Here is an 8364-nt window from a genome sequence, read left to right on the forward strand (position 1 = left end):
AAAAAATCATGAGATTTTCTTCATGAGACTTTGTGGAAGGTTATTGGTGAAGAAGGTGATGTTCCTTTTCTCCAGTCAAGGGTTAAGCATGCTTTAAACTAGCAATAACAAAATATTTTGACTATTTCTTTGACTTACATTTTTGTATATTTTAAAGAAACAAATAATGACTCATAAACACGATCTTTTTTGATGTGATTCAATAATAGTACATTATTTCTCACCATAAAATATCACTGAAATATTTAGAACAAGAAAATGTATGCCTTATTTATAATATTTAGGGGGAAGAAATTCCATGACCTGTTTCATAAATTTCTTTGAAATATATAGATCACAAAGGAAATTCTCTAGCATGTTGTTTTTCTGCTAAAGTTTAATTTTCTTCTTGTCTGTACACTTTCAGTGAAGATGGAGGGCAGATCATATGACCTAGTTTGTACACTGAGTACCACTAATTTAAAGACTCCTAATTTACCAGGGCCTTTACTTTTCATCATATTTCTAAGTCTTTTGATCAGTTTTACTGCTCTCTTTTTTTAAATGTGTCTAAAGAACTATGACCAGGATAGCAGGTACTGGATGTGCCACCTCGCACGCCTAGTGCTTAGCTGTTGTTCAATATCTCACCATCTCACTTGTCACTTTAGGAACTGTAAAAATGTTTCATCAGAGTTGGTACCTCATTTCCTAGCACTTATTTGAGTTCCCAATAAATTAAAGCCTTTTGAAGTTGTATATACCTTCTGAACATTAGAACACACACACACACACAGTGTGTCTGTGTCAGAGAGAGTCAGAGAGAGACAGAGAGAGACCCAGAGAGACAAAGAGAGAAGCAGAGACCAGCAGAAACAGAGAGAGATAGAGAGAAACAGAGAGACATTACTAGTCTACCAGATTAATTCTTTAACTTGATTTAATCTAAAGTATGGTCTAATGTCTTTTTCTGACTTTGTTTTTATTACAACATTCTGATCTGCAGAATGACAGAACAGAATAGCAGAATGACAGAATATGACTGTCCATTGTACTTGTTTTTTTTGTATCCTCTACCACTTTTAAAAATAATTTCATTTCTAATTGTGTTTCTTTTTATTTCTAATTTTGCATTTGTGTTTGTGTAATGAGAGAGAGAGAGAGAGAGAGAGAGAGAGAGAGAGAGAGAGAGAGAGAGAGAGAGAGAGAGAGAGGCCAAATCTTAAAAATTCAGATTCTACTTTAGAGAACCTGACCTAAGTTTAAACTCAGGTAAACTAACAGGCTGGTACCTAGCAGTTTGCAAATTATCCCCCAACAAAACCCGAGCCTAGATCCAGTCTCTGGGCTCACCCCAACAAGACCTGTGTCTCTACGCTATTCCCCCAACATACCCGCCCCCCGCCCCCCCCCCAGGTTAAAGCCTACTCCTGCCAAATGACTACCAATGCAGAGGGAAGCAGAAGACTCCCAGAACCAGTCAATTATGTTAAAGGCCATAGTAACTTCCCAATTAGATGCTTGCACACTCACTCCCTGCTTGCTACTTACTATAAAGCCGTACCCCCATAGATACTTGGGGCTCCTCATTACCAAAACCATCTTGCATGATGGTGGTACACTGAGGGGCCTTGAGCTAGCTCTAATAAAAAAGAAAAAACCCTACTGTGATTGTATCGGATCAGCTCCAGTCTGGCTTTTTCCTTGGTACTACATGTGTCCATGAGTGTGGGTGCCCAGAAAAGGGCATGAAATCCACCAGAGCTGAAGACACAGGCAGTTATAGGCTGTTTAAGTTTGCTGGGAACTAAATTCAGTCCTCTGAAAGAACAGGAACTGAGACATCTGTCCAGCCTGTTTCCATCACCTTTAAATTTAAAAAAAAAAAACTTATGTGTGCATATATGGCTGAGTGCATGTATGTATAAGAGCTCACAGAGGTCAGAAGAGACATTGCATCCTCTGGAACTAGAGTTACAAACAGTTGTGGGCACAGGGTATCAAACTCAGGTCTTCTGGAACAGCAGCCTGTGCTCTTAACTACTGAGCCATTGCTCCAACTCTAACTTCTACCATAAAAAAGAAGGGCATTTGAAATTTTCATGAAACCCTCCTTTCCATATTTACCCACTTGCTTTGTTAATTAAATCTTTGTTTTTCTTTGGGAAACTTCAAATTATCTCCAACCATTAACAGCTAATCAAAATTTACTTAGCAAAATTTTCAAAGCAAAACAGCACCCAAACTAATGGAATTTAACTCCTGGAAGGCTCCATAGGTTTGGATGTGTTCACATTATTACTTTCTCAATAACCCAATTACAGATCACTGAGATACAACTTATGTGCAAGCCCTGTTGGGATTTCATGAATATTTAGTACCTGTTTCTAAGTCTGTGAAGTCTCATAAATCAACACTGCTTTCTCCCATGCCACATATCTGTGACTTTGGTACTATCTCTTTGGAATTATAAGGCTTGAGTCTGACACAGTTTTTATATAAAAACGATTCCTGAGAGGTAAAAGGGAAACCACGTTAAATCAATGCTACTGATCACAATTTAAGTAAAGCGGAAGAGGGAAATATTAATTCAAGCTCTTCTCTTATCCCAATTACTGCATCATTTTATAGGCCAGTAAAGGCAAGAAGCTATTTTTAATTTCATGAACTAGAATCCAAAATATTATCACACATTACTGCCTGAAAACTCCCTGGGTGGATCTTTCACTTTTAGACTTCAAAACTCTAAACATGGAACTTTTATTGGGGTGTCACCTGCTCTAGACCAGCAATCTTTAGTGCAGTCAATCACTTTTTAAAAATGCAGATGTACAGACTCAGCTAGAGGAGTTTTTTTCCTTTTCACCCAGTAACGTTCAACCAAGGCTTTTCAGTCGCAGCTGCTCATTTCCCACACCTCACAGTTTGTAAAAGCTTCCTCGGCTTGAACCACAAATTTTAATGTGTTGATTCTGGGAAACCATAACAATAATCCTAACCTTAGTCTTAATGTTTAGCCTATCAGCAACCTAGGCTCACAATTCTACATTATAGGTGTCATTCGGAGTTTCTCAGAACAAATGTGGATTCTATGTTCAGCTTGAAGCTTTTTAATAATCCTCTTCAAATGTTTAATATTTTTAGGTTTATAAGTTTTCTGATCTCCTAGGAGAAGCAACGGCTGACATATCCAAATAAGCTCTGGTGTGGGGATGTCATGAAGCCTGTCTATCTCAGCAGGAGAACTTCTTTGAAGTTCCTCTCTCCGTAGGAGAATCGAAGGCGCCGGCCTGTAATCCCAGCACTTGGGAGGCCGAGGCAGGCGGATTTCTGAGTTCCAGGACAGCCTGGTCTACAGAGTGAGTTCCAGGACAGCTAGGACTACACAGAGAAACCCTGTATCAAAAAACCACCCCCCCCCCCCCAAAAAAAAAGAAAAGAAAGGTAGAGAGTGTAGGCAGGCCAGAGGGAAGAAGCCAATGTTCCTGTGTTTAGGGCAACTTGGCAGAGGTCTAATTTTAGCTTGAGTTTGCTCCTCAACTACGTAATAACAACAAATGTCAATTGAGCACTTGAATATTGATTGTAGCTATGATACTTGTATAATGTGTGGGGCACATGGCATGGAGATGAAGAAGTTTTCTGAGGATCACATAGCTAGGAAGCTGTCAAGGATAGAATTGAACCCACTCTGACTCCAGTGCTCTCTGGGCCACCTGTGCCATTACGTTATCTAATAAGTTTGCAGTGCAAAATAATAGAAATAAGCAATGTGCAGACAAATTGAATTTCATCTCATTTGCAAAACTTGATTTTCCTCAGGTTTAATTATTCCCATATGTAAAATGGGCTAACAATATTTTCTTGAGTTATTATGAGGTTTTCCAATGATCACTCTGGTGTCTGGATTATGCAAGCTTTCCCACCCCACAGTGCCACATGGAATTACTGACATGAGCGCTAGAATACTCAGCTCTCATCTCCATACTGTCCTTCCTTCAGTGCTAGGAAACCTCGCTTGTCACTCCCCCTCTTGAGTTTTTAGTTATCTTCTATGCAAATTTAGATGCTATATTATGTGATAGCAACGGTTTTTTCTCACTCTAATATTGTGTGATTCTGGATATTACAAAATAGCAACAAGGGTATATTTATATATGTAAACTGTACATAGACTGAGAACTGCATTTCTCACCCACCCGTTCATCTTTTTAGTTCCAACAATTTCTTCCTTATTCTGGGCTCATCTGTCAAAATGTAGAAGTAGAATGCTGTGATTTCTAACTTTTTAGGATTCTATTAATCTCTCTCTGTGTTAACATCCATTTTCTTGGGGTGCAATGGCTCCTGTGCTTAGCAGTCCTTTAGATATTCATGCATTTTCAATTGCTATAATGAAATACCTAGAGGAAGATCAAGGTAGCCTACTGTTTTATAACTGAAAGTTCAAATGGTTTATTGCTAGTTCAAGCAAGGATTCCCCTATCTCCAGTGCATCATGACTAAATGGCATCCTCGTAATGGGGTTGTCTGAAAGAAGGTTATCATATGGCAGAACACTAAGCTGGAACAGGAAAAGTTCCCAGGCTGGGGACTGAACTCAGGGCCTTATACATGGCACATGAGCACTGTGGCCCAGCTCAGCCTTGTTGTTTATATATTTTCATTTACTTACTTAACCTTCATTTTGCATGCATATTGGTATGTGATATTCATGCATGTTTACACTTATGTGGGAGCATATGTGTGCACAGGTGCACATGCAGATGGGTAGATATGTTATGAAAGCCCAAGGCTTACATTAAGAGTCTTTCTTGATTGCTCACTACCCAAGTCCTTGTTGCAGAGTCTCTGGACTGAATCTGGAGCTCACTATTCAGCTAGTGTAGCTATTCAGATTTCTCCAAGTATCCACTGGTCTCTGCATCCTGAGCGCTGGAGTTACCTGTGGTTGTGGGGGTTCTATGTGATCACTAGAGATCCAAACTCTGCTTTTCATACCTGAGCAGCAAATATTGTTTCTTTTAAGCCACTCCATTCAGCACCCTACCCTTTCTTTTATTTACATTACATGTATGTATGTATGTATGTATGCATGCATGTGTGTATGTATGTATAAGAGAGAACCAGCTAGGGAGGCAGTCCTCTCCTTGACAATGTGGGCCTCAGGTATAGAACTCAGGTCTCCATCACTATAGAAAGAACCTTTACCTATTGAACCATCTCAGTAGTCTAGCTTTCTCTTTCTCTTTTTATAACAATTCTCTCTCTCTCTCTCTCTCTCTCTCTCTCTCTTTCTTTCTTTCTTTCTTTCTTTCTTTCTCTTTCTTTCCTTTTCTTTTCTTTTCGTTTCCAGAGCTACCCTTTGCACAATGCTCATGACTTTGCTTTGTTTCATTTCGTTTTATTTTGTTTTTTAATTTTCTATGTTATTTGTTTACATTCCAAATGATTTCCCCTTTCTCAGTTCTCCCCTCCCCATAAGTCCCATAAGTCCTCTTCCCTTTGCCCATCCCCCAATCAACCCCCTCTCACTTCTCTGTCCTGGTAATCCCCCTACATAGCTGCATCAAGCCTTTCCAGGATCAGGGCCCTCTCCTTCCTTCTTCTTGGGAATCATTTGATATGTGAATTGTGTCTTGGGTATTCAGAGCTTCTGGGCTAATATCCACTTATCAGTGACTGCATTCCATGTGTGTTCTTTTGTGATTGGGTTGCCTCACTTAGGATGATATTTCCAGTTCCAACCATTTGCCTAAGAATTTCATGAATTCATTGTTTTTAATTGCTGAGTATTATTCCATTGTGTAAATATACCACATTTTCTGTATTTGCCCTGCAGAATGACCGGCACTTGGAAGGGGTCCCTGCATCTGCCACCATCTTCGCTCCAGTATGGACCAGACAGGCAACAATTTTCTTTCTAAAAATTAAATTAAAGGGGTAGACTTCTTCTGCTCAGGAGCAGGCCACAGGTGCAGGACAGAACAAGTGTGTGACCCACTTGCCAAATGAATTGTCCCACCACTCCTTAGACTGTTTTCCAAAGACACATTTGGCTGGCTGTGCCCGGACCTGATCCTGTGCCACAGCATTCCATATCCAAATACTACCATGAGAGAGATGGCCTCCCAGGAGAGTTGACACGCCTCTGAGCACAGGTAAGATCACTACTTCTGCTCAGACAGACCCTGCCTGGAACTCTTAGGACATAGGAACTGAGGAGCAGCCTGGAACAGGATTCTTCCAGTTTCTGTTTACACCCTGGAGCTGATCCTGTGCCACAGTGCTCCATATCCAAATACCTCTGGGAGAGAACTGGTCTCCCAGGAGTGCTGACACACCTGTAAGCCCAGGTAAGACCACCACTTCTGCTCAAATTATTGGCCCAAGAGGGACCCACCCAAAGCCATCAGGACACAGGAACCAAGGAACAAGATCCTTCCAATTTCCATCTGCACACCAGAGATGACCCTGTGCCACAGCTCTACCTATCCAAATTCTTCCCAGAGAGAACTGGTCTCCCAGGAGTACTGACACATAGGCTTGCAGGAGGGACAAGTCATAGCCAGAGACAGCAAGATCAGCTATCAGAAGAGATAACCAGATGGCAAGAGGCAAGTGAAAGAACATAAACAACAGAAACCAAGGTTACTTGGTGTCATCAGAACCTAGTTCTTTCACCACATCAAGCCCTGGATATCCCAACACACAGAAAAGCAAGACTCTGTTTTACAATCACGTCTCATGATGATGACAGAGGACTTTAAGAAGAACATAACTAACTCCCTTAAAAAAACACAGGTTAACAGATAGAATCCCTTAAAGAGGAAACACAAAAATCCTTAAAGAATTACAGGAAAACACAAACAGGTGAAACAATTGAAAAAAACCATCCAGGATCTAAAAATGCAAATAGAAACAAAGAAATCACAAAGGGAGACAACCCTGGAGAAAGAAAACCTAGGAAAGCGATCAGACTATATAAACGCAAGCATCACCAACAGAATATAAGAGATAGAAGAGATAATCTCAGGTACAGAAGATACCATAGAAAACATTGACACAAGAGTTAAATAAAATGCAAAAGGCCAAAAGCTTCTAACTCAAAACATCCAGAAAATCCAAGACACAATGAGAAGGACAAACTTAATGATAAAAGCTGTAGAAGAAAGTGAAGATTCCCAACTTAAAGGGCCAGTAAATATCTTCAACAAAATTATAGAAGAAAATTTTCCTACCTAAAGAAAGAGATACCCATGAACATATAAGAAGCCTACAGAACTCCAAATATATTGGACCAGAAAAGAAATTCCTCCTGTCACATAATAGTAAAAACACCAAATGCACAAAAAAGAGAGAAAGAATATTAAAAGCAGCAAGGGAAAAAGTTCAAGTAACCTATAAGGGTGGACCTATCAGAATTACATAAGACTTCTCACTAGAGACTATGAAATCTAGAAGATCCCAGGCAGATTCATAAGAGAACACAAATGCTAGCCTAGGCTACTGTACCCAGAAAAACTCTCAATTACCATAGATGGAGAAACCAAAATATTCCACAACAAAACCAAATTTATACAATATCTTTCCACAAATCCAGTCCTACAAAGGATAATAAATAGAAAATACCAACCCAAGGAGGGAAACCTTACCCTCAAAAAGGCATGAAAGTAATCTTTCAATAAACCCAAAAGAATATAGCCACACAAACATAAAACTAATATCAAAATAATAGGAAGCAACAATCACTATTCCTTAATATCTCAACGTCAATGGACTCAATTCCCCAATTAAAAGACATAGACTAACAGACTAGATACATAAACAGGACCCAACATTTTCCTGTATACAGGGAATGTACCTCAGTGTCAAAGACAGACACTACCTCAGAGTAAATGTCCAGAAAACAATTTTCCAGGCAAATGGTTCCAAGAAACAAGCTAGAGTAGACATTCTAATATTGAATAAAATCAACCTTCAACCAAAAGTTATCAAAAAAGGTAAGGAAGGACACTTCATACTCATCGAAGGAAAATCTACCAAGAAGGACTCTAAATTCTGAACATCTATGCTCCAAATACAAGGCCATTTACATTAATAAAAGAAACTACAAAAGCTCAAAGCACACATTGTGCTTCACAAGATAACAGTGGGAGACTTCAACACCCTACTCTCATCAATGGACAGATCATGGAAACAGAAACAAAAAACAACATATTGAAACTCACAGAAGTTATGGACCAAATGGATTAAACATATCTATAGAACATTTCATCCTAAAACAAAAGAATATACCTTCTTCCCAGGACCTCATGGTACCTTCTTCAAAACTGACTATATAATCAGTCACAATAAAGGCCTTAACAGATACAAGAAGATTGA

Source organism: Apodemus sylvaticus, chromosome 6 (assembly GCF_947179515.1).
Source record: "Apodemus sylvaticus chromosome 6, mApoSyl1.1, whole genome shotgun sequence".
NCBI classification, from domain to species: domain Eukaryota; kingdom Metazoa; phylum Chordata; class Mammalia; order Rodentia; family Muridae; genus Apodemus; species Apodemus sylvaticus.